This window comes from Coenobita brevimanus, chromosome 84 (genome assembly GCF_032717465.1).
Source record: "Coenobita brevimanus isolate Jiangsu-jjx chromosome 84, ASM3271746v2, whole genome shotgun sequence".
Lineage (NCBI taxonomy): Eukaryota > Metazoa > Arthropoda > Malacostraca > Decapoda > Coenobitidae > Coenobita > Coenobita brevimanus.
In genome coordinates, this window is record NC_137037.1 from 48,695,160 (window position 1) to 48,716,047 (window position 20,888).

Consider the following 20,888-nt stretch of genomic DNA (forward strand, 5'->3'; position numbering starts at 1 on the left):
TTCTTGTGTGCGTGTCTGGGTGGCTATGTGGGAACGAATGTGTGCATATGTGTGTATGTACGCATGTATGTGTTCGTGCATTACTGTGTGCTTGTGTTTGTGTATCTGTGTGAACATTTGTGTGTGTGAGACTAGTTGAGTGTGTGTATGTGTGGTGTGTAAGTATGTATGTATGTATGTATGTACCAATTATAACGTAAACTAAAAATACTGAAGAGGTTATGAAGAGAGTGAATGGAAAGCGTGACACAGGATGAATGGATGGATGGATGGATAGATGGATAAGAGGAGGGAGGGATGGAAGAGCTAGGAATGGGTGGTTGAATGGATGAGTAGATGGCTAGATGGATGGGTGGATTGATGGATAGAATGAAGACAGGTTGACTAACTGGCTGGGATGGGTGGATGGTTTGTTGATTGGATGGTTGATTGGTTGCTTAGATGAATGAATGAATGGATGGATAAAGTGACGGATGGATGGACGGATGGATGGACGGATGGATGGATGGACGGATGGATAGCATAATGAAGAGATGGACAGCTGGGAGTCAGACTAAAAGGGTTAATGGATAGTTGGCTAGACAGGATAGGCTGGCACTGAACCAAGACAAACAGTGGTTATTAGAGAGAGAGAGAGAGAGAGAGAGAGAGAGAGAGAGAGAGAGAGAAATTGTGTGTGTGTGTGTGTGTGTGTGTGTGTGTGTGTGTGTGTGTGTGTGTGTGAATGACCTTGCCCCTCCCCTGGTAACACTGAGCATGGGTGTCGCTAGTAACACTGACCCAGCCTGGGTTACTCTCCCGTGAGTATTGGCAACACTGGCACCCTCAGTCCTCGCTCTGTGTGAGGTAGGGTGAGGCAGGGTGAGGCAGGGAGAGAAAGGATCTGGGAGGAAGGAAGGAGTGAGGCAGGGTGAGGCAGAGTGAGAGAAGAGAGTGGAAGGGTGCAGGGGGGGGGGGTGGAGAGTGAGTGAGGCAGGAGAGAAGAGGTGAAGGGGTGTTATAGGAGAGATAGGATGAGGCAGGGTGGCGTAGAGGTAAGGTATGGTGTGACAGGGTGAGAAAGAGTGAGGAGCGGTGAGAGAGAGCATAGCAGGAGAGAAGGGGTGAGATATGTGAGTCAGAGTGAGGCAAGGGCTGTAGTGGAGAGGCAGAGGAAGGTAGGGTGGGGAAGCGGTAAGGGCGAGGTCAGGCTGTGATAAACAAGGAAAGAGTCATGCATGTCAACGTACAGACGGAGATAAGGCAGGCAGAATGGGTAAGCAGAATTAGGTAGGAGAATGAAGGGCAAGGCAGAGTTAGGCAGGGAGATACTGGGTAAGGCAGAGTGAGGCAGGGAGATGCTTGGGAAAGCAGAGTATGCAAAGAGATACTGGATAAAGCAGGGTGAGGCAGAATAACGAAAGGTAAGGTAGAGTTAGGCAGGCTGATACTGGGTAAGGCTGAATGAGGCAGGTGAATGCAAGATTTCGCAAGGATAAGGAAGGAAAGTATGTTGTTGAGGTGATTGGCTATGACTATTTATTCCATCATCAGTCAGGATGAGATGCCACGAGCACTCTGTGTCACCCAGAATACCGTCCATAAAACCGCAAAGGCAAAACTTTAAGGAAACCCCATCTGAGATCACCGGTAACCGAGCCAAATGGCGCGAAGAGGCGATGACTGTAAAGATGCCGCGGTGCGTGGTGGGTACAGGCCCATATGAATCTTCCTGGTTAATGGGTTTCATTGAATCTCCTCTTAAATATACGAGTCATATTGCAAGTGAAGTGGAAAACAAACACGATGTTTGTCTGTGAAGCATCCGAGCGCTAGTCTTACAGGGAGAGGCTAATGTTGTTGTTGCAACCCCAGGCTCATTTGAATGTGAATAAGATGGACTGCAGACTCAAGCTGCTGTCTCTTGCATTCCAGCAATCTTCCTGCAGAGGATCGAGAACGAGTTGAGAGAGGTTTGCATAGCCGGGCAACGGAGCCACCCAGCTATATCGGTGCCACCCCGTGGAGGGGCTCCTCTCCAGCACCGTGGGTGGTATTACCTGGGCTATATGAGCGAAGAAAAATTCTCCAGTATTTCATACTCCCCTCTGCTTTCTTCACCAAGTACAGGGTACAGGCTACAGCTGTTCTTTCTTCTCTCAGTTGCAAGGCGCACCTCTGTCTGACAGATACTCCTCTAACGGGGCTATAATAGTCGACTCCCCTGACTTAGCTATCTTCTCTGTCGAGTTCAGTTTGGAATTGCAGACATGGCTTTTTTTACGGCATTATCTCGAAAATCATTTACCAGTTATTCATCATTCATCATTCACTCCTGTGCTGCCCCATCAAGAGCAGAAGAATCTCTGGGATAGATTACTTACTCCCGACTAGTCACCTGAAAGCAGCACTACACCGAGTGAGTGGATGATGGGCTCCCCCACCGACCACAAACAGTCATTTACACCAAAAATTCACATCACTGCCTCCCCGTGTGTAAGCAAATGTTAGTTTACATCCTGGGTTAAGTGCCCCACCAGCCCAAAATGCCACGGAACATTTCTACTCGCACAATCGCTAAATCTAAACTCGCTACATTTGTCGGCTTCTTGAAACCTAAGAGCGTGTGTGTTGTTGGGAAGAGTTCAACGGCCGTATTCTCTTGATTGTCCCATTGTCAACACTTACGTAAGGTCGGGAGGGGTGGCTTGTTACAGATGACACAGTGGTACATTTTGTTCACGAGACTTTATGGTCCTGCTGTCCTCTGCAACCAAGCGAGTGGTACATACTCTCGAGATTTTGTACCCCTGCTGTCTTTTGTAACCAGGGGCGTGGTACATTTCGTTCAGGAGGCTTTGTTCCACCTGCTGTCTCTGTGTGGTATATTTCCCCCACGAGATCTTTTACTCCTGCTGTCTTTTGTAACCAAGCGCGTAGTACATTTATAGTCTGGGCCAGCTTTACGTGAAAAGGGTATAGGCGGTGGGGCGGCGAGAGTGTGGGATTCAGTAGTTACGTTTCTTTAACTTGGCCCAGATTTTCGTCATTTTGTAGCTTATATCACGTAACTTACGGGCAGAAAAGACGATGCTCCAGATCTTTATCTTTTTCATAACATTTCTTCGTGACACACACACACACACACACACACACACACACACACACACACACACACACACAACCTTCCCCACCGTAATCCACACAACACAACACCATCCTCACCTCTCACAGTCTCTCTCTCTCTCATTATCTATCTAACTACCTTTTTATCTCTCTATCTATCTATTTATCTGCCCATCCATCCATCTATCCATCCATCTACCCATCTACCTATAATTCTGTCTCTCCCCACACCCTCTTACATCTTCAACGCAAGATAAGAGAGTCGATATCAAGTACAGCTCTAGTGATCTTCAGGAATCTGGGAACCACTGGAGCGACAAGAATGGAACCCTGAAATAATAGGCCGAATCCACCCCATTGTTTGCCACGAGATAAAGAGTTCCAGTTTCTTCTCTGTCTCTTTATTTATCTTTGTCTATCTGTATCTATCTATCTATCTATTTATCCATCTATTTATCTATTAAATCCCCAACCCGAGGCTCCATTGTGTGAATTATTGTACAGAGATATGTAGGTTAAAGATTCACTGGCGCTGTTATCGATATCTGAAGGCTCTTGTACTCGCCCACCTCAGAGAGAGAGAGAGAGAGAGAGAGAGAGAGAGTTTTGTCTGGATACGCAGACCACACAGACTTTACGGCCCCTGCGAAGTGGTCCAGCCTTAAACTATCGAAAAAATCTAAGTCACAGGAGGATATGAAAGGACAGCACAGCACAAGGCTCTCTCCCCACCCTCCAGACCCTCCGACAATAAGCTGTACAGGAAAAAGAGCGAAGCAACACCGTGCAGGACCGAAAAAATCTGAAATAATGATAAAACTCGAGTAACTTTGACACATGACCTATTCTTTGGAAATTCCTGCTGTGTAGGTTATTTTTGATTAATCAACGAATGACTTTGGGGATTGAGTAATTTGAATGTCTCTTTACATCCTCTTCACCCCGAAACACACACACACACACACACACACACACACACACACACATCTACGTCTCCCTCTTTCAATCTATTTTTATCTATATTTCTCCGTGTATTTCTCCACTGTATTTCTCCGTGATGTGAATGATTTTGGGGTATGTATAATATCAATGAACGTCCATACATCCTCGTTTGGGGCATGAATAATATGAATGAGTGTCTATACATCCTCTGCAGGCCTTAGGAACAATGGATGCGGTGTTGTGTTACGGTGGTGAGGCAAGTGTTAGCGTGGGATAGGTTACCTGTGCTGACGTCACCTCACCGATACTGTAAACATCGGGGAGTGGGGAAGACGAGCCGTGGGGGGCGGCCTAGACTGGGTTATTGCCTTCGGGGTATTAGATCACGGCTTTAGAAACGTCTAGGAGCTTTAGTCTAGGTGTCATAGTTTTCGTAATGCTTCTTCCTTGGTGATTTAATGTGCATATTATACAGTTATATTTTTTTGGGCATTTTATTTATTTATTACTTATCTTTTTCTACTATGGCGTTGTCGCACCCTCTCTTTCGCGTTCTGTGTTCCATATTATACCTCAGCATTCTTTTGAATGCTTTTAATATAGTTTTAATATCGACATAGTACGCGTTAATATCAACCAAGAGTATACTGACGTGCATCGTTCAGCATAAACTACGAAGGAGGAGGTACTACGCATCCCTCACAACCACATACATTCCCTACTTCAAAATTAACACCTATTTCCCGCCTCGGACCGATTTGAACGCCATCATTGCTTCGACAGACATCATGCACACAGGAGCGTCTCAGCAGAGGGAGGGTCACTATAGAGAATTAGATCTTGGCCTACTTCTACGATGGGGACAAGTTTTGCAATATTTACAGCTGAATTGGAACGTCTGTTACTCCAGTGTGCAGGTAAATAAGTCCTTTTTTTAGAGGAGGAAATGGGTGTTGTACCAATGGGAGTGACCTGACTGTGCATGCATTTTCTAAGTGTTGATGTTACGCGCCATAGAAGTTGGTTTTATCTGGGCCAAGTCCGGAGACCGTGCTTAATATTGTGTATGTAGTGGGGAGGAGGGATGTTGTAGGTGTGTGTGTGTGTAAGGGGGGGTGTTGTAGGTGTGTGTGTGTGTAGGGGGGTGTTGTAGGTGTGTGTGTGTGTAGGGGGGTGTTGTAGGTGTGTGTGTGTGTGTGTGTGTGTGTGTGTGTGTGTGTGTGGTGAGGTTGTCGGTGAAGGTATGTTGTGTATGTGGTGGGGTTGTCGGTGAAGGTGTGTTGTGTGTGTGGTGGGGTTCTGTGAGCGTGTGTATGTGTGTGTTGTGTGTGTGCGTGTGTGTGTGTGTGTGTGTGTGTGTGTGTGTGTGTGTGTGTGTGTGTGTGTAATTCACCGGGTCGGTCAGGATCACTTTTGATGGTCGTGATCGTCAGCTTTTACCCTCCAGGAAGGGAGCTGAGAGCTCATATAGTCCGATCTCAGGGCAAGGCTGTGACCTTCACACACGCACACACCCGTACCCTTGCTCAAGGGGGACAGTAACCACCCACTTCGTCAGTGAAACTTTTCGCAACCTGAGCGAGGCGCGAACTCCCGTCCACCAGTTGGCAAGCGAGAGCGTTACCACTGCACCAGCGAGCGGTGTGTGTGTGTGTGTGTGTGTAATAATAGTAATAATAATCATAATAATGACAATAATGATGATGATCATAACAATAAGTGTGATAACTTCAGGACCCAGCCAGTAAACTCTCCCTCTTTCTCTCTCTCTCTCTCTCTCTCTCTCTCTCTCACACACACACACACACACACACACACACACACACACACAATAACAAACCGAGGCACCTGCAAGCACAGCGATGATGGATGACTGCTTGTGTTTAGCTGGATGGTGGTGGTGGTGGGGGAAGGGAAGGTGGGGTATTGTGGTGGAGGGGAGAAATGGAGAGTATTGTGGTATTTATGTTGGAGAGAACGGTGGTGGTGGTGGTGGTGGTGGTGGTGTGTTTATGTTGGGGAAAATCGTGGTGATGGTGGTGGTGATAGTGATGTTGGGGGGGGTTGTGGTGGTGATGGTTTTGTTGGGGGAGGGGATATTGTGGTGGTGGTGGTGGTGGTGGTTGTGGTTATGATAGGGGTGGTGGTTGTATTGGGAGGATATGTGCTGGTAGTGGTGGCGGTGGTGATTGTGATGATGGTTGTAATGATGATACTAATTGATGGTGGTGATAAGCTAACCGGTGCTATTGATGGTGATAATGATGGTGATAAATACTACTCTGACTGACTAACGAAAATATCGATGATAATGATGGTTACTGTGATGACGTAATGATGCCCTGGCGGATAAGGCTGATGGGAGGTGATTATAGCTGATATTGGTGATGATGAGAGGTGGTGATGGGAGTAATGGTGATGACGACAAGATTAAGGTAAACACAGCAACTCTTGTTTATACTGCAGCCATATTCTCGGAGTTACAGAAGCTTTGTACCCCTTCATATATATCTCTTTTCACCTTTTATTTGTATTTTCTCAACATGATCTTAGTTTCCAGATATATATATAAACTTGACTTCGTAAGCGTGTTAAAGAATTTGTACATTAACCTAGACCAGATCTTCGTCTTCTTGTTGCCTATTTCACTTAGCTCAGTGGCAGAATAAGACATTACTACGGGTCTACATTCTTCCATTACACTTCTTCGTGGCTGGCACCCTACTATAGTGGTATTTTCTTGTCACAACCCAGCATTCAAGATGGAAAGGTGGCAATTTTAGGACAAGTTAAGGTAAAGAGAGAGATGGCAATTTTAGGCCAAGTTAAGGTAAAGAGAGAGATGGTAATTTTAGCCCAAGTTAAAGTGAAGGGAGTATAGTAAGAAACAAATGTAAAGGAACCTTGCTAAGTTAAAGGAACACGCTCCTTCTTCTGCTACTGTTCCTTTAGTGCCTTTTTTGACACGCCATTAGGTTGCGTGAAACTTGCAGTTGTAAAAATGTCTTGAAAGAAATATGCCTGTTTTTTCTCCTCTTTATGTTTATTAGAATTTATGACTACGCTTTTCCCTAATTTCTGTGTTTATTTTTTATCAAAATTACTGGCAGCATAAAAGTTCTTAGTGACGAAGTAGAGTAAAAAAAAGTGCAGTAACGCAATTCGACTTTTTTTGTTTTTGAAAATGATTTAAAATTTTCGCCTTTCTTACAATTTTTTACCCTTTCAGTACAGATGCCATGAGAAGGTTGTGTTTTTTTGTTTACTCTGTCATGGTGAAGGGGGGGAGGCCTTCACGTGGTGGCGCTGATATGACGAGGCGGTGGAGCTTCCCTGATATACGAACGTCCCTCAGTGCCCCCCTTACCCCCCCCCCGGCCCCGGAAGGAGGATGGTGGCCTGTGGAGCTTTTTTCTTGCTCTCCACCAGGTTCACGTTCATATAAGCCTAGGATTGCTACTGCTACCGTTGCCCCTTTCCGTCCTATCTATCTGTCTATCTGTCTATCTGCCTGTCCGTCTGTCTGTCTATTTGTCTATCTATTTATCCATGTACCCACCTTCCGACCCACCTACTCACCCATCTGTCTATCTATCTATTTACCTATCTGTCCATCCATCCAACATCCATCCAGCCATCTATCTATCTATCTATCTATCTATCTATCTACCTGTTATTTTATTCCTGCTATATCTAGACACCTTTATCCATCTCTGGAATCATATACAGGGTGGTTCATATATAACGCGCCCCTTACACTCCACTGAACAATTTCTCGTGTGTTGCTGGGACGGCTTGGACAGAGGTACCAAGGCCTTCCCTGCATCATTTTATTCGTTTCTTACTCCCTGTGTCACATCCACTCCCACACCAGCAGACTGAGCCGCCCCCTAAGAACACTAAAGCTGCTGTGAGTTTCTAGTGGAGCGCTGTTTACGAACCTCCCTGCTTTTAAAGCCGAGAGAGAGAGAGAGAGAGAGAGAGAGAGAGAGAGAGAGAGAGAGAGACGTTTATTGGTGAAAATTACTCTTACTTTCACAAATTCAGGTCAGTTTAAGAGAGACACCGTATTTTCACTTTTAACTTAAAAAAAAAAAAGGCGGGGGGAGATTGTATTTGTGTTAAGGAATGGGCGTCATCATCATCATCATCATCATCATCATCTTCATCATCATCATCATCGTGGACATTAGCATCATCTGAAGTAACATCATTATATCCGTCATTAGCATCATTATCTTGTCATCATCATCAGTACTGTTATCATCATCGTCATTATCATCACTGTCCTCCTGCTCTTCCTCCTCCTCCATCTCCTCCTCCTCCTCCTCATCCAACAAAGGCCTCCCTCAGCCTTCTCGCTGACTCCCGAGACTATGCCAATCTTTGCCATGTTACTCCATAATTCTCTCTCTCGCTGTCTCTCTCTCTGTCTGTCTTTCTCTCTCTCTCTCTCCAACACACCTGTGAACCATTTCCTGGGAGTCATTGAGGTGGGGGTAGGGGAGGGAGGGGTAGGAAAGAAGGGGTAGATGAGATTGGAGGAGAAAGGAGGGGTAGGGAAGGGATATATTTGGGGTATAGGAGGGGGACAGAGGGTCAGGGAGAGGCAAGGGTTCGTGGGGTAGGGGAGGTGGAAGTAGGGAGGGAAAGGGAGGGGTTTATGTGGGGTAGGGAAGGGTAGAGAGCGTTTGAGAGAGGTAGGGGTTGGGGAGGAAGGGAAGGGGGTTAGAGAGAGGTAGATGAAAGGTAGATGAGGGGTTGGGAGTAAGGGTGGTAGGGGAGATCTTGGCTTGAGAGTGGCTTTGCAATTGTGACTCACCTCAGGCAAATGACATCATATTCAAGGAGAACTATTTGCATTGAATTACGTAGTTGTTAAGCGCGGGATGATGCGTGGTAGGCAGAGAGAGAGAGAGAGAGAGAGAGAGAGAGAGAGAGAGAGAGAGAGAGAGAGAGAGAGAGGAATAGTGCATGAAGCTGTTTCCGCATCTGAGTGTGTGTGTTGGGGGTAAGATATGTATGCAGGTGAGGGTTGGGTGTGTGCAGGTGTGTGTGTGTTGCTGTGAGGTGTATGTGTGTGTAAATGTGGGGTGTAGGTGTGTATGCAGGTGAGGGTTGGTGTTTATGTATGTGTGTGTGTGTGTGTGTGTGTGTGTGTGTGTGTGTGTGTGTGTGTGTGTGTGTGCAGGTGTGTGATGGTGTGCGGGGTGAGGATGAAAGAGTTTGTTTACATTGCTCAGGCTGCGTCACCCCTCTGTGTGCTTCGAGGCAGGTGTGAGTGCAATAGTCAAGAGGTAACAACACAACACAACACAACACACAAGTACTCTTCATAACACAACACAGCACAACACAACACAACACGCAAGTACTCTTCACAACACAACAAACAACGCAACACACAAGTACCCCACACCACACACACGATTAATCCAACAACACAAAACAACACGCAAGTACTCTTCACAACACAACAAACAACGCAACACGCAAGTACCACACACCACACACAATCACTCAGCACAACACAACACAACACAACACAACACACAAGTACTCTTCACAACACAACACAGCACAACACACAACGCAACACACAAGTACCCCACACCACACGCGATTACTCAGCACAACACAACACAAGCGCTCAACACAGCAAAACACAACACAGCACACAAATAAGGTACATAACACAGCACAACACAGCACAGTGGATAATCACACAGCACAAAAAAGTACAATATAACAAAAACATCACAAAACACAAATATTCAACCCTTCCATTGTCTTCGTACTGGTGAACAGAAAAATACGTCTCATGCTTATACCAAAAAATGAATTGCTTTGAATCATATGTTACGTAATTTGCGATGCGTCCTCATTAAAAAAAAAAAAAAAAAAAAAACAGAAGAAAAAAGTATCCTACATTTTTTTCTATTAAAGAGGTAGCCATTGAGTTATATTTTAAATTGTTTAGTAAATATCGTAAATTTTTCTATATACTGGAGGTCTGAAGGGAAATACTCTGAGATGGTTTGGCCACGTGGAGAGGAGGGAGGATGAGAGACTTACTGGAAATGTGTGGGTGAGGTGGAAGGGGAGAAGGGGAGAGGAAACCAGGGATGAGATGGAGAGATGGAATGGAGAGGTATATGAGAGAGGGATGTGTGAGCTGGAGGGAGGATAACCGAATGACAGAGGGCAGGACGATATGGAGGCGATTTGTGTATGGTCATCCCTTACTGGATTGAGGCGTCTGGCAATAGATAGACAGTTAGATAGACAGATAGATAGAGTTACATTATTATTAAAATGCATTGAGAGTTCAAACAATCAAATAATGCCAAGAAATACAGTGTTGCTTATGGCAGTACTTAAGGAAGACTAAGGGTTGTATTCCTGTCGGTTAAGGAAGCTCCCTAACGCCTTTTCCTATGCGACTTATCTTACTTCTTACACTTTATTGTTCTATTCTGTGTTCTGTAAATCCTTCCAAAATCGCCATTGTCTGCATAAATAACGTAAAAAAGGACATAACCACCCAAACCCAAAACTAAATCGCTAAGGAAGAAGTGCTAGGGAGCCTGAGAGAAGAGTCCCCTGAGAGGTCTTTGTGTTGACAGCATTAGTTACTCTCGTGAGGGAAAAAAGACGATGATGATGATGATGACGAAGATAATGACGATGATGATGCAGACATGACATAACAGCCGCCGAAAAATCATCTCCTCATCTCCTCCTTGTCTCTCTCTCTCTAGGTTTAATTCTCTCTCTCTCTAGGTTTAATTCTCTCCCTCTAGGTTCATCTCTAATTCCTTTTTCTTAGACTCTCCTTCGTGTGCACTGACGAGGGTTACTCAGGGTGGAGGAGTGCACACCCTAATTTGGCCATGGCGTCTTCGGCCCTCGAGTCTCTCCCCCCTCCCCCCCGTCTCTCTCTTTCTCTCTACTGCCGACCCTCTACCATCTACTCTCACTCACCCTCTTTCTCCCTCTCTCTCTACTGCCGACCCTCCACCATCTACTCTCACTCACCCTCTCCTTCTCCCACTCTCTCTACTTCGCTTCCTCTCTTTTTCTCGTTTCATTTATTCTTCACTTTTCTTTTGCCCTTCAACCCACCTTCCTGTCTCTCTCTGTCCCCCCCCCCTTCTCTCTCTCTCTCTCTCTCTCTCTCTCTCTCTCTCTCTCCCTCCTACTCCTGTCCCTTCTCTCTTCCTCCGTCTCTCTCTCCTTTGGCTCTCTCCAGTGTTAGCAACTCACAAGAGAAATGTTTATGCGAAAGAAAAAAAAAAATCACTAAAGAAGAAGTGTTACGGACTCTTACCTTCATATAATATCGTATGTTACAAATGGAAATTTATTTGGTAACTTCCCAGAGGTGAAAATGACTCACAAGGAAAGAGGAGAGTGTAATACGCAAAACAAATCGCCAAGAAAAAAGCGCTACGTAGTCTATGCACCTCGTTATTATCTAATTTACCTCCAGTGCAAGGTATGTCAATAATACTAAGATATTAATGAAGCAAAAGGAAATACCTAGGCTTAATACGCAAAACAAATCGCAAGAGAGGAAGTGCTACGGTCTCCTGAGGGAATGAGAAACAACGGGTCTTCTTGTGTGGGGTAGTGGAGGGGGGACGAGGGGGTTAAAAAAAAGATGCATTTTTTGTGTGCGTGTGGGATGTCAAATGCATCCTGCTTGAAACCTACCCATGGCCGTCTTTGTGTGTGTGTGTGTGTGTGTGTGTGTGTGTGTGTGTGTGTGTGTGGAGATAAATGTATACATGAAAATAACACATCATTGCCATGTGTGCGTGTTGTGAGTTATAGCAATGCAGTACAAATCAGTTTTACGTTGGCAATAATGATAGTAATAATAATAATAATAATAAAAATAACAATAATAATACGAATAAAATAATGGGGCGGGTGGCCAAATCTGCGAGAAAAAGAGAAGGAAAACAAAGAAGAAATTTCAGATGTGATGAATCGTACCCACATTTATTATTATTATTATTATTATTATTATTATTATTATTAATATGATTATTGGAGGCTACATCATTGGTCTTGCGGTAGCTTTGGAGGTTTCGCAACATTTTTCCATCGCTATTTATTTGCACTTTACCCCTCAATATCCTCCTGTATGCTATTTATCTAAGCTATTTCGACTTTAAAACGACAAAAATAGTACACTAGAGAATCCTAAGGTGTAATAAGCAAACTAAATAGCCAAGGAAGAAGTGTTGCGAAGTCTCCTGAGGCAAAGACGTGGCCACAACCCGTTCTTTGTGGCGAGTGTTATGTCTGCCGCGCCTCACCCTACGTCCAGATCGAGAGAGAGAGAGAGAGAGAGAGAGAGAGAGAGAGAGAGAGAGAGAGAGAGAGAGAGAGAGAGAGGAAGAAGAAGAAGAAGAAGAAGAAGAAGAAGAGGAAGAGGAGGAGGAGGAGGAGGAGGAGGAGGAGAAGAAGAAGAAGAAGAAGAAGAAGCAAAACAAGAAGAAGAAGATAAAAAGAGAGAAAGTAATAATGGAGTGAGAGAGCAGTTGTTCATTCTGGCCTTGGAATATTCACAGTTTCTAATAATCTTAAGCACCGTCGGGTTGAAGAAAGACTAGATAGGGAGACGACAAAAAAAGAAAAAAAGAAGAGAAGTGAAGGCGCAGTTGTTCGTCCTGCCATGGGAAATTCGACGTTTCTGTTAATGTTCTCTATCAACTAAATAGTAAGTAAATATATAAATAGATAAATAAACTCTACTGTCCCTCACTTTTTATTCTATACAATCTTTAATAATGCAGCTTAAACAAGAAGCGGTGCCAAGGCACAGCAAACCCGTCCCCGGCAGTCATTTTAGTGCTGACGTATAAACACACCAGGATATCTTGTCAAAGATGTCACATATCAAATCTGGAGTAAATCGAGTGAAAATTAACGATTTTATGCCCATTTGAAATTTTAGGCCCGACCCACCTGACATTGACCCCCCTACCGCTAACTGAGGGGTGACCCCCCTGATGTAATGAGGCATGTTATAAGATGCAGATTTGAAAGATGCACATTTAGATTTTGGTTTCATGTGTATATGGCGAATCTGAAAGGAGTCATGGCGAAAAAACGATTTTTACCTGTCCTCGTTTTATTTTACATTTTTGGGGGCCTACTGCCTGGGCCTTGGCTCAGTTTGACCCAAAATTTAACCAGGTGATCAGAAGCTCATAGCCCATCATCCTTTTTATTTCAGTCAAAGTCGCATCAGTAGTTTTCTCCGAAAGTTGTTAACAGACAGACAGACAGACAGACAGTCAGACAGACAGACAGACAGACAGACAGACAGACAGACCCAACCAACCAACAAACAGACAGACAAACCAAGTGAAAACAATACCCGTCCCCGAGTCCCTCCGGGGCGGGGAAGGGTAATCAAACTATTTTATTTCTAGCTAACCTTGTCCAGTCTACAGCAGGTGATTTAAATTTAACCAAACACATTTTCCCCTGTCTAGGATATAACCACTCCTGCTTAATCTGAGGAATCTATTTTTGTGTTCAGATTCACCTTATCCTGAAACCCAGCCTAACCTATCCTAACCCAACCTAACCTGACCTAACCTAACCTAACCTAACGCAGCCTAACCTACTCTATCCTGCTCTAATCTAACCTAACCCAACCTATACTAACCCAACCTAACCTAACCATGTTGTCGTTCCTCCAAGCCTTATCCAGTAAATTCTTTATAACATCATCGTCACTGAGGTGAGATGAAGTGAGATGAGATGAGGGGAGATGAGCTGAGATGAGGTGAGATGAGGCAAGGTGAGGTGAGAGTTACCTTGAGACCGTCTATTGGGTTACAATCATGGCGAATTGGCCTGTCTCCCGTCTCGTCTCGGGCCTCTTAACATCGTCGCCTCCAACCCTCCTAAAATCGCTTATACTCGTTTCATCTTAACTTGGCGCAGATTGTATTCTTATTTTCAGTCTATTTTACGTATCTCAGTGGCAGAAAAAGACAATACTATGGCTCTACCTCCTTCCCATAGCACTTCTTCGTGACTGGCATCGATTCTAGCGTTGTGTGTGTGTGTGTGTGTGTGTGTGTGTGTGTGTGTGTGTGTGAGAGAGAGAGAGAGAGAGAGAGAGAGAGAGAGAGAGAGAGAGAGAGAGAGAGAGAGAGAAACACTGAGTGGCATAGGAGGCTTCGCAGTACATCTTCCTTAGCGATTTGTTTTGTTTAATGCACCTTAATATTCTTTTGCACTCTCTTCATATAACCTTAATATCTATATAGTTTGCATCAGTAACATAAAAGAGGATATTTAGGTGAAATGTGCGGAATAAGTCTCTTAGGAAATGGCATTACGAATCTCCCAGGCTAACCAGAAACACGGCCCCTTATACAGCTTTGTGAGGGAGTCATTTACCGAGTGGCTCTATTTCTCTCTGTCCAGCTTTGGTATTCACTTAACAAAGCTAGACATAACGAACACTGGTACGCAGTAAAGGACTACGCTTTACAAAGGCGATTCAGTCTGTACACACACACACACACACACACACACACACACACACACACACACAATAACAATCAAGTAAATGTAACCTAACCCAGGATCGGATCCATCACTTTGGAAAAGCTGGGGAAGGGAGAGAGCGTGATTAGTAGCAGAATTACCACAAGTATGACTTAATGCTGACTCGTTACCATATTTTTGAAAATCTATTATCAAATTTCTCTTTTCACTTAAATGATTCTATGAAAACATTTATGTAAAATACTTACTGCGTATATTTTGGTAAATGACAAAGCTTTTTTGTTATTGGTCTGCCGAAAATGAAGGGGGGGGGTTATGATTCCCAAGTCCCACCCCCCGAAATATGTGCCTAACCTAACCTAACCTAACTCAAGACGGACACTGTTATCCATAATACAGTAGTCCACTTGTCTTGCCGGTATTCCTTGCCCAACTCACAGCATAACTCTGGTGGCAATACAACTGCGCACCACCAACGCAACATTATGCACTATATCCCTTCTCAGCACCACTACCTCTAAACACATAAACATCCACCTATATATCATAATCTACAGTATTGCTTATAATTATCAGGACTGAGATGCACTTTAGACAGACAAACCAAAGCACAACCATGTAAACGCTGGGTATACCACTGGGCACACGTGGGTGGGATGACGCACACAACACCTGAACTGGTTGGCAAGATATAGGTTTGGGATCCCCTTTAGCCACTATGAATAAAACGACAGAGTTTGAATAAATACGTCTTTATGCTACGACACGGATTTCAGTTATCAGAGGTTCGAAGGATACGTTGTTCGATTCAGCGGGATTTCTGTAAAGTTGGTATTTCCGCAAAAAAAAAAAAAAAAAAAAAAAAAAAAGGGAAAATCGAAGGACTAATATAGACGAAAATCATATCTCAACGCCAGGCTGCCCTGTTCACCGTTAACAAGTGGTTCCAAAAGCCTATAATCATGCACTTCTACTTTGATTCTGTCTGATTAATCTTTTGTCATCCTTTTTCCTCCACTGTGTCTCTGCTCTTGGAGTCACTGGAAATTTGCTGCGCCTTTCACGAACTGTTCCGGGGGTGGGCTAACCTTCGAAATCTGATGACGCGTTTACTATTTTATTCTTGTTGCCTCTGGTCGACTTTATTCACATTAGGAGAGATATTTTAAACCGTATGGGTTATTATATAGCCCTCACTGATCCATGCTTACAAGGGGTGTTTTCCAAGCAGAATAAAATTGCCTGGAGGTAGAGAGAATAAACTATTAAAAAGCGTTACCAGAGTGAGGGTGTTAACTACAAGCAATCGGTGGTAATGGACCCAAACTGTCTCTTCCCGCGAGAATTGTATCAGTGAACAGGGATCAGTGGGAAGAATTTGTATAATACTGTGGGCCCGTCGGCGAAAAAAGCCCGTGAAACTCAGTCATGGTTAAGATAGACTCTGGTTCAAAGATATCATTCACTTCCAAAACAGGTTACAACGGTTCTTTATCGGATGCAAGCTACTCTTTTCTGTGCGTCATCTTCCCGCGATCTTGGAATTTTTTTAGCGACCTTGTTGATGAAAAAGCGACATCTGAGTCTCTGCAATGGTTGAGAGAGGAGCTGGTTCATAGACAATATTCATCATTAAAGCAGGTTTAAAAAGTTCTGTATCGGAAGTAAGCTACTGTTTTCCGTGCCTCATCTACCCGGGAACTTTGAACATTCAGTGAGCTTGGCGAAAACTGGCACTGGAGGCTGTGCTTTGGTTGAAAGAAGTGGCATTTTAGAGGCAGTATTTACCATCAAAGAAGTGTTCCAGAGTTCTTGTACACTCAGGGACAAAAGTTGGTCGAATATTTCATCTTTTTTTTACTTCCTTTCCTCTGTTGGTCAATCTTCTGTATCTGAGAGAGGCCTGGTATGTTCCTCTGCCCACAGATATTTTTTTACACGGTGCGTCAAAGATGAATGTGGCGGACAAACAGTAAGTGTGAAATAAACGCAGTGACACAGTGGGCGAACTTGTGCGCTTCAGGTAACTTAAAGAGAAATCGTGAACTTGACAAAAAACAGCATTTCAAACTCTGCCACAGTATAGAAAAGTGCTGCTTCAGTGGCAGTATTAATGATGATTAACAGCTGTTTCTCAGATGCTTGAAGGCTTCTTGAGTGCGTCTTGTACCCGGAGGCAGGAGTCGATGACAGGAACTCGAAAGCATTTTTTTTCTCTTTAACTAGTAAGAAACACTGGGACTCTGCCACGATACGGAATGGTGTTGGTTCGGAGGCAATATTAGATCCCAAAGCTATTTATCGATATACAGGACGCTTGGAGCTTTGTTGCGTGTGTCATGTACCTGGAGCACGAGTCAGAGAAGGGTACTGGAAAAGCTTGTAAACACTTAAGGAGCATTTGAGTTTCAGTCACCATACACAAAGGTGCTGGGTCAACACCATCATTCAGTGTCATAAGATGGCCCCAAAGCTATTTTTCCCGGCTTAGGAGAGAGCCTGAATCCTTGTTACGTGTGTCGTGAACCCGCGAACACGAGACAAGAGAGAGGATTGGCTGGCCTGTGTGGACTGTACCTGTGGGTGTGTGGGTGAGTGAGGCTGGTGGCTGGGACGTGTGGCACTGTAAGGGGCCTAGCGGGCACTGGGACTGACGCAGGCTGAGGCACCCTTCTTGTGGTGGCACTCACATTGGCTCCTCCCATCTCACTCCTTCACCATGCCCCTTGCTCTACTCTCCCCCTGCTGTCCTTCCCTCTCTCCCTCCTTCCTTCCCTCTCTCCATCCTTCCCTCATGGCTGTACTCTCCCTCCTTCTGTCCTCCCCTTCTTTCCTCCTTTATCCTGCCCCTCTCTCCTTCATTGCTGTACTGTCCCTCACTTTCTCATTTTTTTTTTCTCTCTCTCCCTCCTTCCCTCCTTCACTCTGCCCTCCCTCATTCATTATTGTACCCTCCCCCCCTTTCTCCTTCCTTGTCTCTCTTCTCCCCCCTCTCCTTCCCTTCTATACCCTTATCATTCCTCTCCCTTCTCCCCTATATTCCCCCCCTCAGTCCTTCACTCCCTTTCTCTACCTCTCTTTTTCACCCTTTACACTCCCCCCCCTCCTTTCCTCTACTGAATTCTTTTCTCCCTCCCAGTCCCTCTCTCTCATTCTCAGTGCCCCACTCACTCTCTCCATCTCTCTCTCTCTCTCTCTCTCTCTCTCTACCTCCCTTTCCTTTTCTTACCCTACTTTCTTTCATTTCCTTTACTCCTCTCTCTCTCTCTCTCTCTCTCTCTCTCTCTCTCTCTCTCTCTCTCCCTCCCTCCCTCATCACGTTTCTGCCATCATAGTATTTCTGGGAACTGTTTCATCCCTCTTACCCTTCTCTCACTTCCTCCTCCTCGACAGTATTTCATTTCTCTCTCTCTCCTCCCCCCTCTCTCTCCATCTATCTATTCATCTATTTGTCTGTCTGTCTGTCTGTCTATTCATGTATTTTTTGATAAGTGAGTCAATCAATCAATCTGTCTTTCTCACTAACTATATATATTAACAGACTAGCATAACCTCACCTAACCTAACCCACATCAACCTTAAAAATAAAGAAAGCCAATATCAACTACAACTTATAAAATCTTGTAAGGTGGAGACAAGTAAATGACCGAGGCAAAAAAAAAAAAAAAGTGGAGGGAGGTGAAAGAAAGAAAGAAAAAAAAGAAAACAAGAAAAGACAAAAATAAGGGATAAGAAACAAAAAAAAAAAAAGTGAGATTTTGGCTCTCATTCAATATGCTAATCAGGAGGAACACGGAAGGGATTGTGTTGATGAATGAATAATTATAAACAGAAAAACAACTGGGTGGAGGGAGGGACAAGATGGCGGTGCTTTGACGTCACTCGGATTTTAGATGCGACTCAGGAAGTCTGTTGGCAGGTACGTGAAGAAGCAGGGTTAACTTATGATGATGATGATGATGATGATGATGATTATCCATCTATCCACCCATCATCCAACACTTTTTTGCCCCGTTGGGAGCGTACAAGCCTTGGGATGGTCCACTCATTCCCGACACTGAAAAGGTAACCAGCCTCACTCGCCCCTGAGTGTCACCATGTGAGCAAACACCTCAATAGTTACGATTGGAGCTTCTTAGCCCACTAAACCATCAGGAATCATCTGGTTATATATTACCACTCAGCGTTGTAAATGGTATACTGATTTACAAGAAAAAATTTGGTTTGTCACGCACTGTAGAGTCACCTGAAGACAGTACTACATCGAGTGAATGGATGATGGTTGCTCCACCCACCACCCTCCATCACCATAGCCTGAAGGGAAGTCTTGACGAAATTTTGCTCATAATAGTACGTTTGGTGACTCGTACCATGTAAGAAGTGGTAGGAAATTTAGCCCAAGGTTCATCTGAAACGTGAACCCGATGGACTGCAGGCTTACGTTTATCTACATTTCCTCATTTCGGGGGATAGGGAAATAATTGAGGGACGTTTGTATAACCGGGCAGCTGAGCGGCCTGGTTATATCAGTGCCACCACATGAAGGCATCCCTCTACAACATCCGTAATATCTATCTGGCTGTCTACTTGTCTGTCCATGTGTCTATCTACTTAACTATCTCATTAATTCTTTCGCTGTTCACAACGTAATAGCCTCGCCTGACCTTATCTTCACAGTACAGGGTCAACATTTAACGTTCTTATTCTACTCCGCCGGGCGATTACTTGTGCGTTGAGGGTACGGCTCAGTCAGCGTTATCAGTGCCTACCCTGCATCCTTCATTCATTTCTCCCACAGGCACACCCACTCCCACACTAGCAGACTGAGCCGTTGCAACACAAAAGGAAGGAAAGTTTGTAGTGGAGCGCAATTTACGACCCCCCCCCTCTCTCTCTCTCTCTCTCTCTCTCTCTCTCTCACTCTCTCCAAGCGTTAAAAAAATAATGCATAAATAATAAGGAAGGACAGTTGGGATTTAGATATTAATATAATCAGTTACTTCCTCCTTGGCTGACTCATTCTTTTCTTTTGTTCAATACTGACTACTCTTACCTCTCTCCTCTCAGTCTCTCTTCTGCCTCTCCTCTCTTCCACTCTCTTCTCTCTACTCTCACTCCCTCTCCCTCTCTCCTCTCTCACTTCTCTCTCCCGCTTCTCCTTTACCCTCACTCCTCCGTCTCACAATAATTTGCTCTCCGTCTTCTCTCGCACTCTCTCCTCTCACTTTCTCTCCTCCTTCTTCTCTCACCTTTCTCCTCCCTCCCCTCTCATCCTGTCTCTTCTCATTCCCACCACCTCTCTCCTCCCTCTCCTCTCCTCATTTCCCTCGCTCCTCTCCTTCATACCCCTTCTCTTCTCCCGCTCATCCCTTGTTCTCCCCCTCTCACCCCTTCTCCCCTCCCGCAACCCTGCCTTCTGTCCTTCTCCCCTCCCTTTTCCCTCCCTTCTCTCCTCCCTCCTTTACTTCTCTCCTCTCTCTCACTCACTCCTCTTCCCTCTGCACTCAAGGACACACACACACAACCAAGCACAGACGCAACAAAGGAGCGAAGACCGAAGGGGAAGGGAAAAAAAAGGAGAGACAAAAAACAAAACAAAACAAGAGAAAACGAAAGTGGAAGACAAATATAAAAAAGGGAAAAGAATAATAAAGAGAAAGAGAGAGAGAGAGAGAGAGAGAGAGAGAGAGAGAGAGAGAGAGAGAGAGAGAGAGAGAGAGAGAACGAGAGAGAAGGAAACAAAAGATATATTAAAAAGTGGGGGAGATGAATGTGAAATGAACATTCTCTCTCTCTCTCTCTCTCTCTCTCTCTCTCTCTCTCCCTGACTATATATACCGTAGGGGGGAAACACAGACTACTGGCTATACCTTATGTTGTTGTGTGGAGAGACGCCAAGCTGCCTGCCTCACCCTTCGTAACACCTGTTCCTTGGGGAATTATTTTAAACTCCCACCTTATTCTACGTTGTCTTTTAAATGCCACAGGAATTGCGTAGCACCTCTTCCTTAGCGAATTATTACCTCCGCCGAGGACATTATGTTTTGCCCCGTTTTGGTTGGTTTGTGTGTTTGTTTGTCTGTTTGTTGGCAGGGTTACTCAAAAAGTTATGAACGGATTTTATGAAATGTTGTGCAAGGGTGGACAATGGACCAAGGAAGAAATGACTAAATTTTGGGGCGGATCCGGACCCTGATCCGGAGTATCCCGCACAATATCTCCAAGATGTGGATAGGTGGGCCATGGACCAAGAAAGAATTGATTAAATTTTGGGGTGGATCCGGAACTGGATCCTATAT

The 20,888-nt window shown here is 44.6% G+C and overlaps 1 protein-coding gene across 2 annotated transcripts in view; it reads right to left on the minus strand.

Moving 5' to 3' along the window:
* LOC145410229 (uncharacterized) overlaps positions 1–17,229 on the minus strand; it is a 47,824-nt gene extending 30,595 nt beyond the window's left edge. Inside the window, exon 1 of one of the 2 annotated variants that reach the window (XM_080280452.1) lies at positions 17,162–17,229. The gene's annotated coding sequence lies outside the window, so the exon portion shown is untranslated. The remainder of the gene's footprint in view (positions 1–17,161) is intronic. The other variant, XM_080280450.1, reaches the window with a different exon arrangement.
* Positions 17,230–20,888: the final 3,659 nt, after the last annotated feature.